Genomic DNA, 22,608 nt, shown 5'->3' with positions numbered 1-22,608 from the left:
TTTTTTTACACAGTTGTGGACCTAAAGGAGATACCTTAGGATAGGAGGACATATATGAGATAAATTTGCTTGAACATTGATTAGGGAGCCACTCAATAGGTACAACAGCTTTTGCTGTGTGAGGAGATGGTGATGGAAAACTCAGGGGGAACTGCTGGATCTGAGCTGGGCTGTGGAAGTGCAAATCCAGTTATTTCAACTCTGGTGTTATGTGGTAACGTGACTAGAGAAATTATTGTCTTGTCAGTGCAATGCTCTTCAGTGGCTGCAAAAAACAATCTTGGTTTTAACATTTCCAACTTCTCACTGATTAGCTAAGTAATGCTAATATTGCTACCAAAGCTTTCAGATGTAATTCAGATGCAGCTGAAAAGTATTTTGATGCTGTAACTTTATGAGCAAAAATATATGATCATGCAACATAATATTTGAGGATATTTGTGAAGGGTTTTCCAGATAAGAAGCCCTCCTGTCATTACAGAGCCAATTATTCTTTACTGCTTGCTGTTCAACAGGCAAAGTATCGTAAAATTTTAACAACAAATAGACTTTTTAGGAACCAAGAACCTTAGGATGACCTGCAGTTGTATGCATTCAGCTCATTATTTCAGTAGTAATATTTTGTTAAAGATTGGATGTGAACATATCCTGTTTCTTAATGTAAATGCAGGAACATTTATAAAATATCTGAAATAATATAATTTTCTAGAGCAAACACAGACATGAGTATATAACACACTAATGGACAGTGAATGAGTCGAGGTTAGTTCATAAGTAAAACCTTGTGAAAGGGGAGTGGGAAAATCAAAAAAGTAAAAGAAGGAACACAAAAAGCCCAAAAGACTCTGCAAAAGCATTTTGTCTAGGAGCATGATAAAGAATAGAAAGAACATTTGAACTATCAGGAAAAGGTGCTTGAAACAATCAACAGACCTTGATTTTTCCTGAGCTTGGGACACCAGAACTTTTGAAATTATTTGAAAATACTTTTACAGAACTGCAAGGCAGCAACATTTGTCCATGTATATTCTATCTACCTGACACTGAATAATTTTTTTTGCTAGTTCTCCTTGCCTGAAAGCAGCTTGGGCAGTGGGAAATTGTCAGGTGAATTTATCAGAGAAAAATAGTTCAAACTACAACATTTAAAAGATAGACTTTTACTGAGTGTGCAGAATTATGTCCAAAGAAACATGTTATTACATTTCATATCAAATGCTTTGAGAAGATGTCAGTAGTGCTGAGCATTTTTAACATAGAAAATATGATGATCTGCATTGGAGAAAAAATAGTCTGGCTATAATCATAAAAAGTGACGGTACAGCATGGAGAATATGCTTCCCCTAATAAATATGAGTGTGCTTCAGTTGTGAAGCATATCAATCTCTGAAATGTGTCTTTGATCCAGTTTAGCGTTTTTAGCAAAGACAATATTGATAAAATATTTTTGTGCAGCTTATGAAACAACCAGCAATATTTTACAATTAGTGATCTGAAAAATGTCTTAGCTTTGAGGCTTCCTCACTGGTGTGAAATATATGTAAACATCTGCACATCCCTTCCGAAGTTAAATACTTTCACCCTTCCCTTTCCCGTTTGACTTTCCCACTAGCTTGCTGTGCTAGTGTGTACATGGGTATAGTCAAGAATTACGCATTTTTGGTCCTGTTTCTAGGCTGAGTGCAGCAGTCTGATTTCAGGTCACTCAAATGACCTGATAAGGCCAAACAGCACTTCTGTTTTACAGCTATAGGCACCCAAAAAATTATTGGAGACACCTGCACTTTACAATATGCATCCTCTTGCTGTGTAACTCTATAAAAAAGCAGACATATTGTGAAATAACTGGGATGAGTGAGACTTTATTATGAGTCTTATTATGATGGTGATGCTCATCAAGATGGGGATTGAATACTGTGCAAACACAAAAAACTGAATACTTTGCTTTTCTTGTTTACTGCACCAGCTGACTGTCATCAGATCTTGAAAGATGAATTTTATACTTTTTAAAGGCTGGTTCCTAACACAAAGATGCTTAAAGCCAGAGGAATGACTCCTTTGTAAATTTTGTTGCTTTTGATTCAAATGTCTAATGAAACTGTAGGTTTGCTGTTCATGCCCTGAATAGAGAACTGCTCACGTGAAGAATGTGAATGTCTTCTCCAGTGAAGGTACTCTCCCAGTCACCTCCACACTGCTCTTCTCTGGCTTTCAGCACTGCAGAAAGCAGTTCACAGTTCATAGGACTGGAAGACACAGATGTGGTAATTTAGGAGCTTCCAAATACTGACCTCTGTGACTCCCAAACCACCTCCCGCTTAGTATTATTAGATAGCTTGGCAATCTGCTCATTCAGAGTCATGCTCAGAGGTAAGGATACCAATAATCCTGTGAGATGCTACAACATTATCACTGGAATCCAGAGAAGAATTGCTGGCATAAAGTGGACAAGCTGAATCTAAAAATGGTCCTGGAATTGTGCATGTAACTAGAAGGATCATTGATAGTTTAGCTAGAAAAAATGTAATGTAATTTAATTTCCCCACAGCAATCTGTGAATGTCTCACCTTCCCTTTATATTATTGCCTGAACATGTCTGGATCCTGGAGAGGACTGAGCATGAGCTGGGAAATATTTCACATGTGGGAATATATGGGAAATATTTCAACTCTGTCTTCATGTATGTATGCTCATGTATCTCTTGCAGGTGTAAGGTTAGTAGTTGTCAGTTACTCACAGACACATTCTTATCTTTTATCACTGCTCATATCATCTTGAAATTTAAAGCCTGGAAAGAATGCTTTTTGGAACAGCAAATACCTTCCAGCTCCAGGTGCAGAGCAGTGTTTCCAGGAATGCTCAAGGCTAAGTGCTTTTGCTGCAGTTTTGTTGCCTTGGAAAAAAAGAACTGACCATTGTTTCAGGAAGTTGAGTAGAAGTTGCCTTTGGTTCTTACTCTGCTGAAAGATGTGCTGTAACTCCGGATATGTCACTGGGAACCCATGTCCTGTGTACAATATGTGAAAGAGAAGGAAAGCCATACAGTAGATTTGTATGGCTTCACTCAGGACTAGACTTGGATAATATTTTAAAATTTTCACAATTTAAAAAAAACCTTAATGATTGGCACTGCTCAAGGCTATTTCCTCAGCTGGTCTGTAGTTCCAGAATCTGCCAAAAATGCTGTAGGTGTATTGAAGAATCAGACTGAGAGGAATTACACATTCACAACACTCAGATTATGTTAGAGGATTTATTTTTTCTGAGTAGACAGAAAATACCGGTTTCCTTGCAATTATCTTGCATATCATCTTAGCCTAGAAGCAATGCTGAGAAATGAATGAAGTAAGAGTCACTGGGTATTTATTCCTTTTTTTTTTTTTTTTTTTTTTTCATCCTTTAAAGAAGCCAGTAGTGATACTTACTTGTATTTTTTCATCTCATTTTCCTGAAACAGAAACTACATTCAGTGATTTTATATGAGGATGTTCTTTCCTATTCTTCTCTTAGTCATTACATTGCTGTGTAGAGATAACAACTTACTGAAATGTTCTGACATTTACAATGGCCATTTTCATTAAGTTCTCTCCTTGAGAATCATTCTGAATTTTGCTTTGGAGTCATAGTGTCTTTGTAGGTCTTAAGGGATTGTCTTTTACATAATTTCTGGATTCTATTGCTCTAAGGGCTAAAAAATTTTGAACAGGGTTGGAATTGTAAAACAGGACTATTTAGATAATATATATGATAAAACTAGAGTTATATCAGTTGGACCCAGAAATATTCAGTGGTCCTTGTTCCATGCTTCTTTGTAGAGTATTGCTGAAACCCAGAGTATCTCCATCATAGCTCTGAAATATCCTGCGTTTGGAATTTCTATCTCCAAACCTACCCTCCTTAGAGAATTTAGATGCTTACATTTACAATATATGTTTGGAAAGAGTCTGTACCTTATCAGATCTAATTAACATAATACAGTAGATTTTAATTGTAAATACCATTCCTTTAGAAAGCTTTTTGTCTCAGGACAACTGCATATTTTTCCATTAACAACCTTCTGCCCTTCTGATATATTTTTGTGGAAAAAAGAGAGAACACAGTTTAAGTTTTCTGGCTTACCTGTGGTAAATTCCTGAAGATTATGGACCATTTTTTGCTGTAGGAGGGGGCACTGGCAATACTGCTAATCAAAAATAGAATATCATAGAAATTAACACAAACCCAAATTCACCTCTGAAAAAAGGATCAGTTGGTTAGCAATAAAAAAATGTAAAAAATGAAGTCTTGTATGTGGCCTGCTCTGACAATTATAACATCATCTGCAATATTGCACATTCATCAGATACTTTTTTATGACCTTGGCAGAAAAAGCAATAAATGGAAATGAGGAGTTTGGTGCCTATATCCAGTAATGATTTCATGTACCTACATGCAATGCTGATATGCTGATGGCTTGAATCCTAGAGCAGCCACAGCAGGTCAGAGCAAACCTTGCAACCAATTTTCTGAGCCTCATTGCTCATTTTTCAGGCTGCTGGTAGCTCTTACTACATGGAAAGGAAATTGCTGATAATCTATTTTTGGTATGATTAATCTTTGGGACTTACTTCAGATTCCTTTTTGCAGCCCATAATTTGTCTGTTCTCAGTATGTCCTGAGGAACTCTTAAATTAAGGAACCCACAGTTTATATGAGCCTGTCTGCTATATTGTCAGATGTTACCTTTTTGCCCATTAATGTCTTTTGAAGCTCTTGATTTCTAGCCAAGTATCTGACAGTAAAATCAGTATGATGCTTCTATCTCATTTCTGGAAATAAGTTTATTAGACTCCCTTAGGGTCCTGAAAAAAAGCCTCTTATCTTTTGTCAGTTTAATTTCTGTTGCATCCATCTGTGTTGGTGCTGTGTGAAAGAATACTCTTATTCTATTGCTTGTTCAGTTTACCTTTTTCTTAATTTTTGGTTGCTCTTCACAGACTTCAGAATTTATCTTCAGACCAATAACCTGGAAATTAGAAAACAAGATCTAAAGAACTTATTTCTCTTAATCTTGCATCTTGTCAAAGCATAAACCACAACTATTACAGTCAGCTAATATAAGAGGCAGTTTTGAGAGAAAAAATGTGCAAGAATCAAAAAGAATGGGAAGCAGGAGAGAAGAAGCTCCTGAGTGTTAGCACTTGTTGTCATCTGCAAGGACGTGCAATTCAGCTTTCAGAAAAGTCATTTTTCTTTCTTGTATTTGTACAGCTCCTTGCAGTTTAAATGAAGTGTCGATTTGCTGAAAATTGATACTGATAAAAGCATAATAAGGGTTTAAAAGGTCTATGAAAGGCAAGTTAATGAAGTTGAGCTGTGTGGTCTCTTCATTCTGGTCACTCTGTGCTCAAAAGTAAAATGCTTATCTCTAGCTCTGCCTTATCTAGGAAATGTGTGCATTATTGCATTCAAATATGGTAATTTGCCAATCAGACACACACCTTATGATAGCTGCAGTTACTTAACATGCATATTAGAATTATGAATAAAGGAACATACAGTTAACTGCAATATAACCAGTTACTCCAGTAATTTCCTTTTTTATATCAAAAAACAAAGCCATAATCTACAGATATTCATATTGTACCTTTTTGATGTGGTAGTGGACGCATTTCCCTTGTCAGGAGGATTAATGGGGCACAGTTATGTATGAAAGTGAAAGAAATAACACAAGTGGAAATTGTTTAGAGGATTCATCTAATGGTAGTGGTTTGTTTGTCAGCCTTTAAATGGGCTCATCCACAGCAATGCAAGGATTAGGAGTCCCCAAAAGTGCCGTTTAAAAATTCCCTGTGTCTAAGAAGGACATAGAGCTGAAACAAATTCATCTGAGAGGAAAATAAACTAATGGGCCTTGACATAACTGAAAATACAGTGACTAAAGAAAAAATAGTAAGGAATAGAAGCATAGAATCAACTTGGAATGTTTGATTACACTGTAAAAAAATTGCAATCCTCACAGTGGTGAGTTGAAGCAATTTCCAGCTTTCATTTTGCTTTGCTGTTAAAAGACTTCCTTTATATCTCAGGTCTCTGGCCCCATTTTCTATGATGAAGCAAAGCCATTAACCTATTGCTAACTCTGCCAAAATGTGACCTTTTTTCCAGTGGGGAGCTTTGTACGTGGCTTTTCAAAAGTGAGAACTATCAGAATTTCTCAAAGTGCATTCAATTGCCCACAACTGCTTTGAATAGGCACAGTAAGCAATAATTAAATTTCCAGATGGTAGTTAAACAATAAGATCAGAAAAAACAACATCTCCCACACTTAAGAGTGGTGTAAAATGGAGTAAGAAGGACCCAAGAGGTCCTTATTGAGTTCTCAATATTCCCAAAATGCAGTGCTATAGCAGCTGCACTGCTCTGTAAGTACAATGGAGCAGCGTCTGTTGGCCAACACCTCAAATTAAACAACAGCCAATCTCATAGGAGAGCTGCTTTTCTCTGTTTTTTTCTCTGTGCTTCCATGGCAACATAACCTCAGCTACAGCCTTCCTCTCATGCTGACATAAAGCAAAATGCATTCATGCTTCTTGGCTCGCTAAGAGCCTGCTTTGTGCATACCTTCAGCATCCCACTGCATGAGCTCCCTGGCAGCATCCCACTGTCTCTGTGTAAAGGGTGATGCTCTGAGTGTCAGACACTGTTTGTTATCTGTTCCATCTCTGATATTAATCATGGCCTGCTCTTCCCTATTCTCCTTTTGCTAAGAGCAGACAGTTTTGTGAGAAGCTGAATTTTCCTCCTCCACTCCTGAATCCACCACATTCCCCTTGCCAAGGGTCTTGTGCTCAGTCTGTGCCCCCCAGGATTCCTGCTCACAGGCAGGAGAAGCACACATTATTGGCCCTTTGCTTCTTCAATCCCTCAAAGGAAGGGCTGGGTTACAACAAGCTTTTAGTGGAAGCAATCATTTGCTTGGCAGGTAACTGTAGGAAGTGAAAAACACCTTTCATATCTCTCCCAGATAATTATACTCCTGGCTAGAAGACTACTATTGCCTGAGATTCTAGAATTCCTAAATGCCTCAGGAAAAATTATACCAAGAATCATGGATGGAGAGAGAAAAACAACCTATTGAGTTCAGCCTAAATTTTTACAAGTCAGGTCCAGTGCTGCACACCTTCCAGAACTGTGGGAAGAGAAGAATTTGGCTTTAATGAAGATTTTTGGGGATATCATGCGAGTGCATGATGATCTCTCATGTGATTTGGCTGGTGCTCTCAGCCCTCATCTTGTGAGGTGGCCACAAGACAAAGTCCCTGATTAGTGTGAATCATCAGGACACTTGATGCTTTCGAGTTCTTTTCACGGCCTCTCCTAAAAATGTAAATTTCACTCGAATAAAAAAAAAAATAAAAAAAAAAATCAGGAAAATGAGGACGTTTCCAGGAGTGGTTGGCTGGTCTCTGGTTCCTTTCTACTCCTCATTTCACCAAAAGTTGCATGAGTTTGTTCAAGTACCATGAGACATTTTTAATTCATTACTAGAGTAGCAAAATCCTTTCCTCTCACTTTATGTGCTTTCACCCTACAGACTACCTGAATACATTTTGAAATGATATTGTGGTCATATTCTTAAGGAGAATGTCCTTAACTTAAAATCTTTCCCATAATGTAATATTCTATGATTCAATTTTTGATGCCTTGCATATTTTATACAATTAAGTTTCCTAATAAACGTGAAAAGCCAAAAAGCATTTCTCCTGATATGGTACTATCCTACTTCATGTCTGTCTTTTCCTTGTTTGTGTAAGAACCTGCCTTTTGGGATGTCAGGAGCATTCTTGAATGTCAAGAGGAGTCTGGGACTATTCTGGTTGAATTCCTTCTTTGAGAAGCACCATCAACATTCCTTTTGTTTCCCTGTAAAGGTCCAGCACTGCAAGTTCTGAAGGGGCTGCTGAGAATTCGTTGTTTTAAATCCTGCAAAATAACAGGACAGGGATACAGTAGGAATGGGATCTGGACTAGCAGTATGATTAACCTGTTCTAAAGCAGCCGTAAGGGATTTTCTACAAATCACAACTAGTTCCAGATAGGGGAGTGTTTGTTCAATTACTACCACACATAGTTTGTTCTGCTTTTGATGGCATCTGCTTTGGCCATCTGATAAAGTTTTTACATTATAAATATGCTAATATTCATATCATGCTCCATGAGTTCTTATATTATTTCTGGTTTTTAGCCACGAGGATGAGAATTTTAGGATAGACTAGGTCTTTTAATGTGAGGATTAAGCTCTCAGAGCTCTAAAACATTGTAGTTATAAAGAGTAATTAATATTTAGTGTGATTTTTCTCCTGGTTTCCACAGGCAATGTGACTTAAGCATACTAAAGCAGAGTTTTTAATATTTAGAATCACCAGATTAAAGCAGAGTTTGGTTGTTGTTTTTTTTTTTTTTTACAGCAAGCAAAAGCATTCCTCACAGATTAATCAGCTACAGAATCAGTTTTTTAATCTAATGACAAAAAATTGCAGTTTTCACTTTTTGACGCTGAGAATTTTTGCCTATGGTTTGAACATGACATCAGTTTAGATGAAATATAGCTTCAGTGTATGGGTTGAAATAGTGGGAAAAAAAATAAAATTTTCCTAGTTTTATTTGCTTTTATTATCTTGTCCTCAAATATAGGGAATTTTCCCTTATATATTCAATGTTATTTCACTTCTTATATCAATCACATCACTGTTTCCAAAGATAATATTAGTATTTTTCATGGCTTTTTAGGGCTCTTTTTCGGGCACTTCATGAAAGTCAAAGATATGATCTTTGCACTAAAGAGTCTGAAGGAATATGACGGTTTGTGTTAACAGATAAACCATACTTTAATTTAAATCATCCTTGACAACATCAAACATCCAGGTGCAACATAATCTGATATGGCAAAGTGAAATTGATGTATGAATAGAGTTATCATATACTCAGGTTTTCCTAGTTTCCTTTTATTTCCTTACCCAGAAACTTTTTGAAGCTTTTATTGAAGTCTGCAAGTGTGCTGTGAGTTCACTTATCCATTGACATAGAGCTGCCTGGTCAGAGGGATCTTGCATAGATTGCAAAGCCAGCAAGTGTAAAACAACACAATTTTTATTGTAATGGTTCAAATGTACAGGCAGAGGAAGCTGCAAGGAGCAGATGTAAACTGAGAGTACGTTAAGGTATGAATGGACGAGAGAAGCTCTGTGAAACACCAGCTGCTGCCTGTGCTCTTGACCCCACACAGCAAACACAGAGTTGCTTTTCTTTCTGACCATATTAATGCACACCCTGTTTATGGTATTGCACAGGTAGTTGCTTAAGAAGTGGAAATGTCCCCAGGTGCTCTGCAAGAACCTCTCCCCAGCCATGGAGTGCTGCTTTGCAGACTGTCACCAGCTTGCCCAGTTCAGACCTGAGGATAAGCTGCAGCCTCCTAACATTATTAAGTTCACTCTTCTCAGATATGTTTGCAGACCCATTTTCTGATTTCACAGACCACATTGAAAACCTCTGCCATAACTTAACTTGCCTAAGCTGTACTGAACCTTTTTGAATGTTTCCAGAGATGTTCCCCTTTCCCCACAAAAACAGGAGATGCCATAGGATGTAACAGCATGTACATTTCTGTGCCTGATGCCAATGCTGCTGAGTGCTGAGAACCAGGGCAACTTTCTCTGTCTTGCATTTTAACTTTATTGTGTGGATCACCCAAAAAATAATACTTCTCTAAGAATTTGTGAGTTTCACAAAAATTAAACATCCAGGTCATGACTAGAAAATTCAGCCTTTCTGCTGTTTTCAACAAGATCTCCAACTGTAGTGTGCTACAGGTAAAAACCAGTTCACTGGTGGAATTAACTGCATACACTTTGTGGGAGCATTTCTTAAAGGTGTAGATCCTCTAAAAATCTGAATGCAGCACCAGCAGCAATCGGTGTCCAACAGCTCTCAGAGAGACACCTTTGGCTGTTCTTTGGGCTTTTATGCTTCAGCATAAAAGTTGGAAGTTTGCATAATATACTGCAATGCTGTACTGCAGTTAATGAGAGCTGGCCTGTCCCCACACAATTGTAGGTTGTCATTTCTTGTTCAGATGTCTTCTGTTCTTCCACAAAGTGAATTTTAATTCAAATGAGTCTGAAGAGGAAAAGCACTTGAAAAACATAGTATGGTTTCAGAACATAGAGCTGCAACTTGAAATATTTTTAAGGTGCATTGTGTGGTTTTTTGGGTTTTTTTTGTGGTTTTGCTGATGTGACTTATATTTGCCTGATCTCCTGCTTATGTACAGAGATTTCAGATTGTGACATGCCTGAAGAAAATTCAGCTCCTGCTTTATTAAACTCCTCCAAATCAGATTCTAGGACTACAAAGTTATCATCATGGTTGTGTGATAAGATTTTGACTGTTAAAAAAATTGTCTTCCTTTATTTTATGGTCACTTTTAATGCTACAGCTCAGTTTCCCTGATAAAATACCTATGACTGTACCTGTTCTACAGTAGCTACCCTGACTTTAATCTGATGCCTGAAAAAAACCCCCTATAAACAAATAGAAACTATAATAATATAATAAATAAATAAAACTATAAATATAAACTTAAAAGTGTATAAATCTGAATTTAAAGAATACAGAGAATTTGAATATAAAATTGGTTGCTGGTTTTTATACATGTGATTATTCATTATGACACTGAATGTACTTTAAACTATTTCAGTTTATTAGATTATCTTTAAATATTCCTGAAGTCTCTAGTAGAATGTTTCTGAGAAATCCTCCTTGTTGCACGGTGGATAAACATTAGACTTCTCAGCCTGTAGGTCTTAGTGGAATTACTAACACCAAGCCTGGCTGAGAGAAAAAGAATTGATTAACTTGCCATAGATCTGGATGAAGAGTGAGTGATTAGATGTACTTATTTTGTGCAAGTCTTTCATCATTCTGCTGTTTAAGCTGTGGCTGTGCGAATCGAGATCGCCATCCCATGGCTGCTCATAGGTTAGTTTTCACGGGAATCCCAGCACACAGATCCTGTTCCCCTCACCGTCTCTCTTTGAAGGGTGTTGGTACTGAAACAAAAGTAGCACTTTGTCTTCACCATATTTTAAAGTTTATATCGTGTTTTGTCATGCTGTGCACTGTGTTAAACTTCCCAGCTGCCAAAAATCTGCAAATTTAGTTGACTACAACAGGTAACTTTCACAGCTGTAAAAAGTTACCAAAATGTGAGAGCACAGGGAAAAGATTAAAACAGAGGTACAGCATAGAGAGATTAAAAGGAACTTGTATTATAGACCCCTAGAGTAAAAAAATCGATATTTTGTCATGCTGAAAGAAGTATTTTGGATGCTGCTGCTTGTCAAGCTAAGTGCTGCAGCAGGGCTATCACAGAATCATAGAATGGTCTGGGTTGGAAGGGAACTTAAGGATCCTCTTGTTCCAACCCCCGTGCCAGGGGCAGTGACACCTTCCACTAGATCACTTTGCTCAGGACACCATCCAGCGTAGCCTAGAACACTTCCAAGGATGGGGCATCCACAGTTCTCTGAGCAACCAATTCCAGTCCCTCATCATCTGCAGAGTAAAGACTTTTTCCCTAATATCCAATCTAACCCTGCTCTCTTTCCAGAACCTTACTTGGTAAAGAGGCACACCATGAGGCTACAGTAATTCCATATTTGCACAGTACTTCAGTACACTGTAGCTTCTCAGAGGAGATGGTGTAATACCTAATATTCTTTAGGGACCCATGATAGCTTATCCTTCATAGATGTTATTACAGACACTTTCTAAGATATGTTGACACCAACTGCTTGTTCTCCAAGTGTTTTCTGAAGAATGGCTTCAGAGCTCTCTTAACCTAAGAATACAGTTTCTGTTTTCAATAGAAATCCTCAAAGTAAATCCTAACAATTGGAGGAAAGGACTGAGCAGTTTTCTGTTTATGAAAGTCAAGTAGCTGATTGTTTGAGACTGCTTGTTGGTATGTGTCCCACTAGAAATGGCTACTGCTGCTGCCAATTTTTGAAGAGAGCATTTATGTAGTTATCTAATACTGATTTCTGCTGAATATGTAATTTTCCTTCATTGCATTGTGCTTGACACTAATGAAATCTGAAGACATAGCCATATGTGAAATTTAGGAGGGGTGGTCTGCACAGGAACAATCTATAAATGTAAGGAAACCAGCTGAACATGTGAAGTCAATACATACAAATTACTGTATCTGAAACTCCTCTTTAGGAAAATATCATCTTTGAGTAGAGATATTTCATTTTACTGCAGACTAAGCTAAATGGTAAAATTACTTTACAACGCCATGTAATAGGCTATAATTTAGGAAGTGTGAAAAACATCCTCTTGTGATTCTGGTTACACTTCAATAAAAAACTCATTTCTGCAAATATTTACCTCCATTAGCAGCCAAAGGTTATTTGCCTTTATCCACTCAACTGGCGCAGGTTAAGTGAGCACTCTGACCTGTATCAATGTAAATTTAGGCTAATTGCATTTGAACTTCTTTTTTGAGTGACGTAATTTGCATCAAACCTTTGAAAAAGCCATTTACTGCCTAAATTGGTAGACTAACATTTATATGATACAGCATCAATCAGCTGGAGGAAGGTGGCAGAATAAATTTAGAGCCAATGTAAGTGAAGGTGATTTTCTTCATCCTGTGCTGTTCTTGGGTTTTTATTGGCAAAGCTCAGGTTGGACCAGAATCAAATGCAACTTGTCCTTATCACTTACCAAAATCCCTGAATTAGATCTCATTTGGATTTTCTTGGAAAAAAGCACTATTGCAGTACTATATTATTTTACAGATTAACTGTAAAAACTGCTCTTAACTTTTTTTTTTCTCCAGAATGTGATACTAGTCTGCCTTGCTGCTTCATAGATGAGGATAATTAGCAGCATTTTTAATGCAGTTTAACTCACTGATTGTTAACAGCAGAAATTATACAGTAGATTTCTTGATGCATGACCACCATTCTTCAGCTAGACTATGACCACAGAGTTCTTTAAATCTTATATTATATTTTGAGTACCTACACCCAGCAAGCTCTTCTGCAGGGACCTCATCTGCTTTAGTCAAACAGACTAAAAATATATTCTCTTCCCAGAGACATATTGTGTGTCTAAGAAAAGAGGCAGGTACAGACAGACCAGGATACTAATTAGATCTATTAATAATCACATTATACCCTCTAGCATAGCCAAATATGGCCACATGATGGAACTTCTAAATGTAAGAAACTGTTTATATTGATACACTTTGTAAAAGGAGAAAAAACTACCAAGTATCATTTCCTCATTAAAAATGGAAACAAACTTTTAATTATTTTGCTATTAGTGTATGTAATTTTCATATGAAGAAAACACAGGTGGTTCGTTTTGTACCCTAAAATCACAAGTTTGTTATATTAACATAGCAAAATAGCCAGTAGGTGGCAATATATATTTAATTTGGTAAAGGAAGGCAATTCTCCAGCTCTAGTTGTGGCACTCATGGCTTTGAGCCTTATCAAGTAACTCAGTCTTCAAGAGTCTTGCCAAGTGTTTTGTCAGCTTGGTAGCTGAAGTACCTGCTGTGCAGTCAGGCAATTATTTGTCACAGCAGTCAGACCTGGGACTAAATTTAAGTTGAGTCTCCTGTTCTTCCACGTATTCTATGTCTCATTAGGAAATTCTGAATGTTTTTCCTTATATTACATAGAAATTTCGGATGTATTCTAAAGCTACGGTGAGCAAATACTTTCCCAAGGCCTCTTTTCCTATAGCATATATGTATACCTTTGTAGCTGTTTTGAGAGAGACTAGAAAACTGTAGATATGCATTTGTGTGCACATAGGGATTACACAGATGATACAATATGATCTATGATATAAAATGACCTTTGTTTTCCATGAGTGAGTGCTGTTTTTTGTAGAACATGAAGAAGGAAGGACTTGTATATAATCCTTAATACTGATAAGAGTATAATAGCTGTAATGCTCATGAGGGCTTAGTATAGAGTCATGAAGAGTTTTCTCAGATTAATGAGACTTTGCTCTTATAAAGCATTATGTCCAGATTTTTTGGCAACACTGCTGTCAGTAGCTGCTCAGAAGTGTATGTAAAAAATGCAAAAGGTCTGGTCCTTGAGTTGTCAATTGATTAGCTATGTTTTCTGTAAACAGATGTCAGGTGGCTCTGCTGTTCAGACCAACTGTTCAGCATATCTTCAGCCAGAAATTTAATATGAGGTGAGAATGAAAGAGAAGGACCAGAGAGAAGAGGGTAAACAAGAGGCAGATGGTCCATGTGTGAAACTTGCAATGCCAAACAGTGGATTAAGATGCTCTTTTAAAAAGCTACTTCACAACCTGAAGCAACGGAGAAAGGTTACATTTCCACTAGCTACAGAATGAGCAAATCTGGTCTGCACTTCATCAGGATACCTGGAGGAGCTGCTTGCCTAAAAAGTGACCTAACTGCAGTTGATTACTGTCCTGTAAGTAGAGGAAAACATAAAAGTGCCATCTCTCTGCATGGCTTTATCAAACCAGTTATCAGACTGATCATCTCCGGGTCAAAGCTAAGAAGCAGGAAGCCTCTAAGAAAACCCTTTGGTCAGTCAACCATTTACCCAGTTGCAACACTGCATCAAAGCTGCTTCTTCAGTCAGTGCTCCTGTCAGGATGCTGGGGGACATTCCCCAAGACTGCAGTGCTCTGATGGGTTGTGCTGCACACAGCAAGGCAGCTCAGCCGCATGGAGCTTTGGTATGGAAAAGATGGTAAGTCTGTCAACAATTTATGGAATCAGGAGGGAAGTCACAAAGGACACAGAGTGGTAGAAGTCTTCTATAGACTGCCAAGTCGAGAAGACAGGGTGAACAAAACTTTTATTAAAAAACTAGAAGAAGCTTCCTCTTCACAGGCCCCGCTTCTCATTTTGGGCCTTGAACCATTTCAACATCTGCTGAATGAACACCATGCAGGGTGCAGGCCAGTTTATGTCATTGTACCAGTGACAGCAGAGTGTCTGCTGCACCTGCAGGGACAGCAGTGAAAAGCTAAAGGGGGTCACTGTCCCAGGAGCTAAGCTCTTATCGTGGATGGTGGGAGAAATGAGAAGGTGGCCCCATGTGGGATGAGGGGAAAATTACAGTGGGAACTGAGAAAAACACCCAAAAAGTCAGAAACCAACTGAATTCTTGATAAAATAGGTTCCCTTTGGATGTGCTATGTGTAACACCAAGTGTGCAAAGAGGTGGTGCTTATAGCTGACCCAGGGCATGTCTTGTGAAAACTAAAAATATTTCATTTGTTTCAAACACTTCTCAAAAGAAGTGTTTCATGGGAACATATCAATATTTTTGTCCAGTTTAGTCAGGAAGGGTTTCTTTGCCCCATGCTGGAATATCCAGGTGGGAGCAACTCTCTTACAGCCACATGAGATAATGAACAGCACATTTGCTTGGTGTGAGTTCCACATCCATCACTTTCTCTGCCCTTGCAAAGGGCATTAGAAATTTCATTGATCACAAAGACTATTATTTGTGGAGGAGGTGGAGGGGGAGGGAGGAGAAGGGGGAATGACAAAAGTTACGAATTAGTGTGTCAGATTTCTTTTACTGCCCTTGTTGGAGCTCTTTAAGTTTAAATAATTTAAATGTACATTGAACAAAGAGTTGAACATGACTCTCCTGTATTGTATGTGAAAGATCTAAACATGAGGCTGCAAAGACTTTCAGAGGTATGGAGGAAAGACAGAATCCAAGGTATCTTTTTCAGGACTAATCACTGACTTTTTATATCCTTGCTGTGTGTCTAATCCAAAATTTATCACTGATTGTCCTAATTTTATTTAATTGAAAACTTTGAGAATTTCTTGTAGAGAAAAATAATCTCAAATACAATCACAAAATGGGGATTTTCTTCCTAAGGCAGTTTCTTTTTTTAGGAAAGATGATCCCTCTTTCTGAGCTGTACTGACAGAACTTTTCCTTTGCAGTTTCCATTAAAGTGTCACAAATGTCATGAATTGTTGGCAGTGCAGAATCATTGCTACTTGTTGAGTAAACATGTCCAAGCAGACAATAAATAAATTCTCATCTGAGGATTTGGGGTGGGGTAATAGAGAACTCTGTTAGGGTATTGTTACCATCCTAAATATATCTGATACCAAGCTATAGCAAAACTAACTAGCACAAGTGGCACAACTACTTTTTCCCACACAGTGTGGGTAAGAGAGGGCAGATGTGGGGTATTCATGTGCAGGCACAGAGAAAATGCAGTTATATATCAGGAAGACACAGCAGGTAAGGGCTTCTATTCTTTCCACTACAGACTTAGTTGTGAGCAGTTGACCTCAGCTCAAATTCAGCTGGTGGAGAAAAGACCCCTATATATCTCATTTCCAAAGGCTTTTACTGTGTTTCAGCACTTGATAACACTGGAATATATGTAAATATTGGTATCTCCTGTCACTCAAGTGAACTTTCCTTCATTGTATCCCTAAATGAACACATTATTTGGGAGTTTACAGGTGACTGGTGTCTCCACCAGTATGACAGTGAACTCCAGGCCTGACCTTAACACAGTAGCTGGATTGTGTTGGTACAAGTTCCTGTTGTATCATTGGAAGTTTGCATGCTTGAATTCATACTTTGCAAAGCTCTGGAGAAGTGACAGTTTACACAAGATTGCAGCGGATGGAAGAAGACCTTTATGAAGTGCATGGCACACTGTCTAATCAGGATGAATGTCTGTGTGGGCTGGTGACCTAGAGGTAACAGTCCTGATTGTGTCTTGGACACCTAGTAGCAGAATGGTCTCAATGCATGAGATTTTTTGGTGGGGAATTAATTTTTTTACTCGTCCTAAGGAATGCAAAACCCCTCAGTTTAAGGCATTTTTGAGACTGCAATTGTTCATTCAGGCTTTGCCTCTGAAAGTGCAAGGTGTTTGCTTTTTAAATACACCATCAATCAACTGCTACCCATAGAAAACCTACAAAGAGGTTTGTTTTGCCCCCTTGTCCCACTAATGCTTGAAGAATTTCATTTTGAGCTATTTGTGCAACAAAGGAAAAAAACAAAAATGGGTACTCAATGCTGGGTCTATTTTGCTAAATAAAACAGAACCAGCTTTACAGCAGTTTTTCAGCAAAGATTTTGTTCCATTGAAATGTCAGATTGTATGAAAAGGTATGTCCCATTTTAAAACTTTTTTACATTGTAGTCTTTAGAATTAAAATTTAAAGGGAATATTTTGTGGGTTAAAAAGAAAAGCAACATGTGTAATGACTGCAGCAAATGTGCTCTTATGCTTAAAGTGAAGATTAAAAAATTCTTTCAGCAAGTGCAGTCAGGAAAAATTCATCATATCATACACATACACTGTGAACACTGAGTCAGAAATGGAGTAATGACATCAATATATTTGTCTTAAAAAATGTTTGGTATGAACACACTTTCTTTTCTCTATGCCTCACAAATCCTGAAAGTGCAATTCTGTTTTGGATTTTAATTTCTATGAATTAATTGCCTCTTCTCAGTACAATCTAAAATAATTCATGCCACAAGGTACTACCATACTGAAAGAGAGGATCAGGTTAGACTCATTAAAGGCCTTAGGCTGAGATGTAGCACCCTCTCCAAACCCTTCAGGTCACTTATCTTCAACTCTTGCTGCTGGAGGGCTGTTCAATGCATGCACACCAAGCCTGTTTTCACTGGAGACACAGGAGGCCAATTCATTGTCCAAATTCCCCAGTCAGTCACGTGCTTTCTGAGTGATTCCAACCAAGTCATGCTCAGACCCTCCAACACACAGAAGAATTTCTGCCATGTAGGAGTTGGGCAGCTCACTGTGTTTGAGAATCAGAGCTGCAAAATGTCTGTGCAACTGGGATTTGAAAACAAAAATACCAAACAACAAAGTCTTTACTCTTCCATATAGAAGACCCCAAAAAATTCATCTGAGACCCTCACATATTGTAGTGACTGAAATCTGAAGCCATCTTAAAAAGAAATACTCAAGAAAAGAGAGTATCTATGTGGAAAACAAATACAAGGACAAGATCTTCTACCTTAGCAAAGACCCTGCCCCGCTGGAAACCTAGTTAATACAGGGAAAAGAGTGGACTGACCCAAGCAAGGGCAAATGGTTGCTATCATCTCATACACATGCTCAAAGCTCCTTTTCCAGCTCAGCTCCTGCATAAGCAGAGCAGCAAACACTACAACTCCTATGGAGGAAAACTGAGGTGTAGGTTAAGGTTTCCTGCCAAGATTTATCCCTTGGGTTATCTTCCTAGGGTACCTGCCTCATACAAGAATAGAATATAAATGTGTAAATTAAATAGAAAATCTTTAGTAGCATATGGGAAGTTAGTGTGAGGCTATTTCCCTCACAAACCCAAAGGGAGAAAAGCTCCATAACCTCTATGCAATAGATTTCTTCTTGTATGCATAAAGGAATTCCAGTTTCTTCTCTGTTAGCTGCTTAGTGAGTTTATTCACTGGTCAGATAGGATTGATTATGCCTCAGCATTAATTGTCTTGACTTACATTTCAAATAAATACATTTATGGATTTATTTGTTTTGAAATGTGCTTTTCCTCACTCCTTGGCTTCCACTTTGCACTCTATCCTAAAGAGAAGAAACTTGAGTTGCAAACTACTAATGTATTACAGTTTACAGCAGTTCTAATACAGGCTTTGCAATGCCCACAGATCTGGAGGTGGTGCAAGAAGGTAAATCCTAGAATTACAGAATAGTTTGGGTTCCAAGGGACCTTTAAAGGTCGTCCAGTCTAACACGCCTGCAAAGAGCATGAACATTTACCAGATGACATTGGTCGATAAATACCTTATTCTAGCAGAATGAAGAAGAAATCATCCATCATTAAAGGAGCAAGAAGAATATATTGTTTACAAGTACCTAAATGGATGCCTGGAGACTTAGTTCCCAGCTGTGTGTGCTGAGCATCAGCCAGCATCAGTCACACTGCCCACAGTGCTCTCACTGGCAGCAGAGACACTCAGGCACCTCTAAGTCTCATTCATTCTGTAATGTTAGCTTCCAGATGCTGCAACTGGGGGCAAATTCTGTCACATTAAACACACCCCAGTGAATTAGCCATCTAATTTAATACCAAAAGATTTTCTTCTATCAAACAAATAAATGTGGTCATTGCTGTGGTCATTACCATGGTCCTTGAGCACCATTTTATAATGGTGCAGTCATCCAACAGCCATTGACACGGAGAGTCCAGCTGAGCTTCTACTACCCTACTTTCTATGTCAGCTTCCCTGGAAGAAGGAGAAATCCATTCAGAAAAAGCATTTTGTATGCATTTGCAGTGTGTTGCACAGACATTGCCTGCTGTCTTACTATGTGTTCACACTTCTACATAGAAGAAAAGAACAGGCTCAACTGTTTCTTAACTGGCAGTCTCCTTCTCCTATCTGCCTCCCTGGCTATCTGATGAAATCCTGGATGAAGCTGCTCATAAGCAGCTTGTACCTGAGCATGTCACTCTTGGTCACAAAACTAAGGTTCAAAAATCCCCCCCAAATATAGATAGATTCCAAATTTTCCTGATGTACTTCCTTGCTTTTGCTTACATTTAAACCAGGCTTTTGGAAACATGATGCATCTTTAAGCAGTGGCTCAGGGTATGTAATTTTCACATTTTAATAGCCTAACAGTATCACATAGAACCTATTCAAATCAACAGAAGCTTCACTAAACAACAGTATCTGGCTTATTACATAATTTGGTTGCTTCTACCTCTCAACCAGGAAGTATGAATGTCTCTGCTGAAAAAGTGTTTGGTGTTCAATAAACTTCTCGGTTCAAGAAGATCCATCAATCTTTCATCCATCTTTGCCACTGAAAGAGAGAATTAAGTTTCAGTTTTCAAAAATCTGATTATGTGGCTTGCATTGCAAAACAGGCAAAAAAAAAGTATCTGTTTAATTTAAAGATTCCTGTTAGTGATATAAAGAACACAGGTTGGTTTTAATTACTGTGTTAGTACAACCAAGATGAGCTAACAAAGCTGATTATTTTTGGAGTTTGCCATTGCCATTTTTATTCTTTAAAACAAAAGTAAATGTATCTTTTAATTTTGTATTAGTATATTATTTAAATTACAAACCACTTCAATAATTTCTTTAATAAACTCTAACTAAAATTAATTCATTCATTAATCAAATTCATTCCTAATTACTGCCCATAACATCTGGATATCGCAAAGTGCACATGCTCTATCAGAACATACATTTAGATCAATCATATCCTGAAGCTTCACATGGATGAAACTGATATTCCACGACAAAAGAGAAGAAAGTGGATATCAACCTATACAACACGTGCACTAGATGTGATGTCAGGTACTTAATAAAAAAGAACACTGCCATAATGGGAATTCTGACCACAGCTTTGATCCTTGAAAACTGCATTTTAAAAATGCCATATACAAAAAAAAAGAATAAACAGAATATTGTTCTGCAGTTTTCTGGGGAAAGCTGAAGCACAGAGGCCGAAATATGTCAGACAGTAATACAGCATACCCAGTAATGAAACACAAATATCTTGCTCTGTGAATTTACTGTTCAATTCATTCAAAGGTTTTTGGACAGGTCCTTCTGGAGTGTTGAAGACTGATAAAGATTATGCGAGCATTAAATCCCCACCTGCACCCTTATGCAAACCCCCAAAGGCCCATCCCTTTACTTGCTTTTGGGGCCCTGCTAGAGCTCCTGGAGCTCAGAGGGGAGTTAGCTACCTGCCTGTAGGTCAAAAGGTGAATCACAGCTGAAATGGGGTTTAAGAAGCAGTTTCTGGCTGCCCCTCATCTGTGCATGTCCTGGCTGAGACTGGAGCCCATCTGTGCAGGCGTCGCCTTCATTTCTGTCCTGGCAGCAGGCAGAGGGCTCTCCTTCAGAGCTGAGCCTTCCAGGAACAGAGGAGGATGGATGCAATGTGTCATCACAGGTGTGCAAGGCACCCTGTGGGCCCTAGCCATGCAGACAAGATTAACACAAAAAGGAAAATGGGAAAATGAAGAATCCACAGTGAATGCCTGGTTTAACAGACATGAACTGTTCACATTTCAAATACTGCTTTCTGCATTCATAATGTGACTCTGCAATGATGTTTTCTCTTTCATTCTTTTCAAAGATCTTATTTTTAAAACTTCCCTCCACCTCTGGGTTCAAAACTATGCTTAAAAAAGAATGGATTCTTCTGCTTTCTATCAGGATGAGAAAACAGTGACGTGAACAGTTTCATAAGCTGCTCATATGATCTTTCCAATGTGGCAGTGGAAATTTTATGAGGAAGCCCATAAACTTTTCAACTTCAGTCAAGCCTCTCATTGTGTGTATTTTATTCTTATCAACCTTCTTCCTACTCAGTTTCTCATTGACCCCACAAGTCAACACCTGCTTGAAAATATCACCCTCGGAGAACAGCCTGTTTCCAAATGACCATTGATGATTTTCGTTTTCTCCTTAGATCTTATCTCACATACATTTCTTCTGAGAGCCACTGGCAATAATAATCACCTCCTCTCCAAGAAACCATGATTAAATAGCTCTAGGGTGTTGCTGTTCCTTATGTAACTGGGAGTTGGACTGAGATGAAACAGAGCAGGATACTGCTTAAACAGAGACTGCTAGATTGTTTTGGTGAATCCACAGCACTGCATAGCTGAGCAATACTGTCTGTGTAATCTAAGGGATTGTTTCATTTGTGTCCTTGTCATACACTGGTGCACAGAAAATTTCTTTCCTGCTCACAGCTTGCACGTACGTGTGTAATTTATCTTCATCATGCCTAGCATAAAGCTAGGCAAGGGCATGGGAAAAGCTGTCCTTCTGATTTTTTCATTTTCCCATATCAAGAGGTTCCTGTGTTTGCTCAGCTGGGGAGAGTTGCTGCAGGCTTCCTAGGTCTCCTGCTGAAGTGGCACTAGAATGTAATGCTCAGCCCAAGGGCTCTTCCCAGTGAGAAGGCAGTGCAGCTCCTGCTTTCAGACAGTGAGGATGTTCTGTAAGTAGCAAGCAAGAACTGAATATTCTGAGCAAAGAAGCTAAGCTCAGGCTCTTTTTGAGATATGTCTTTATTTGCAAAGAACAGGAGTGCTTCCAGCATCTTGGTGCTCATTGTTCAGGGCTTCTCTGTGACTCCAGAGGAAATGCCCGGGAAGGAAAACTAGCTTTGCAGATGGCTTGGGATGTGAAGTTCAGGCTGGATTCCCTGTTGTTTCTGCATCCTCCTGGAAGGGGAAGCACGCCTTTACTTAAAACTACACAAATCCTCTGGATAAAAATCAGCATTGTTGATGCCACGGAGTGTGGACAGGTGACAGAGGCAGCCTGCTGTCCTTACCTCATGTCCTCCTTCCTCAGCGGGATGCACAGATCATGGGTTACACAAAAAAACGGCAGCAGACATATTGTCTTCCTTTAAGAAAAGCCTATTGTCTTCCCTTAAGAAAAGCCACCCCCTTAGAGGGCCGCTCCAGCAGCAGCCCGTGGCGCAGAAACCCGGGATCACGGACAGTGTAACAGGAGTCGGCGC

The 22,608-nt window shown here is 38.5% G+C and overlaps 1 protein-coding gene across 1 annotated transcript in view; it reads left to right on the top strand.

Annotated features, from left to right (window-relative positions):
• The window catches only part of GPM6B (glycoprotein M6B), a 510,804-nt gene that overhangs the window by 232,431 nt on the left and 255,765 nt on the right, over positions 1-22,608 (top strand). The gene's annotated exons all lie outside the window — the stretch shown is intronic.

The sequence above is a fragment of the Sylvia atricapilla genome, chromosome 2 (genome assembly GCF_009819655.1).
Source record: "Sylvia atricapilla isolate bSylAtr1 chromosome 2, bSylAtr1.pri, whole genome shotgun sequence".
NCBI classification, from domain to species: domain Eukaryota; kingdom Metazoa; phylum Chordata; class Aves; order Passeriformes; family Sylviidae; genus Sylvia; species Sylvia atricapilla.
Note: the sequence above shows the minus strand (reverse complement) of the source record. Positions and strands in the feature narration are given on the sequence as shown.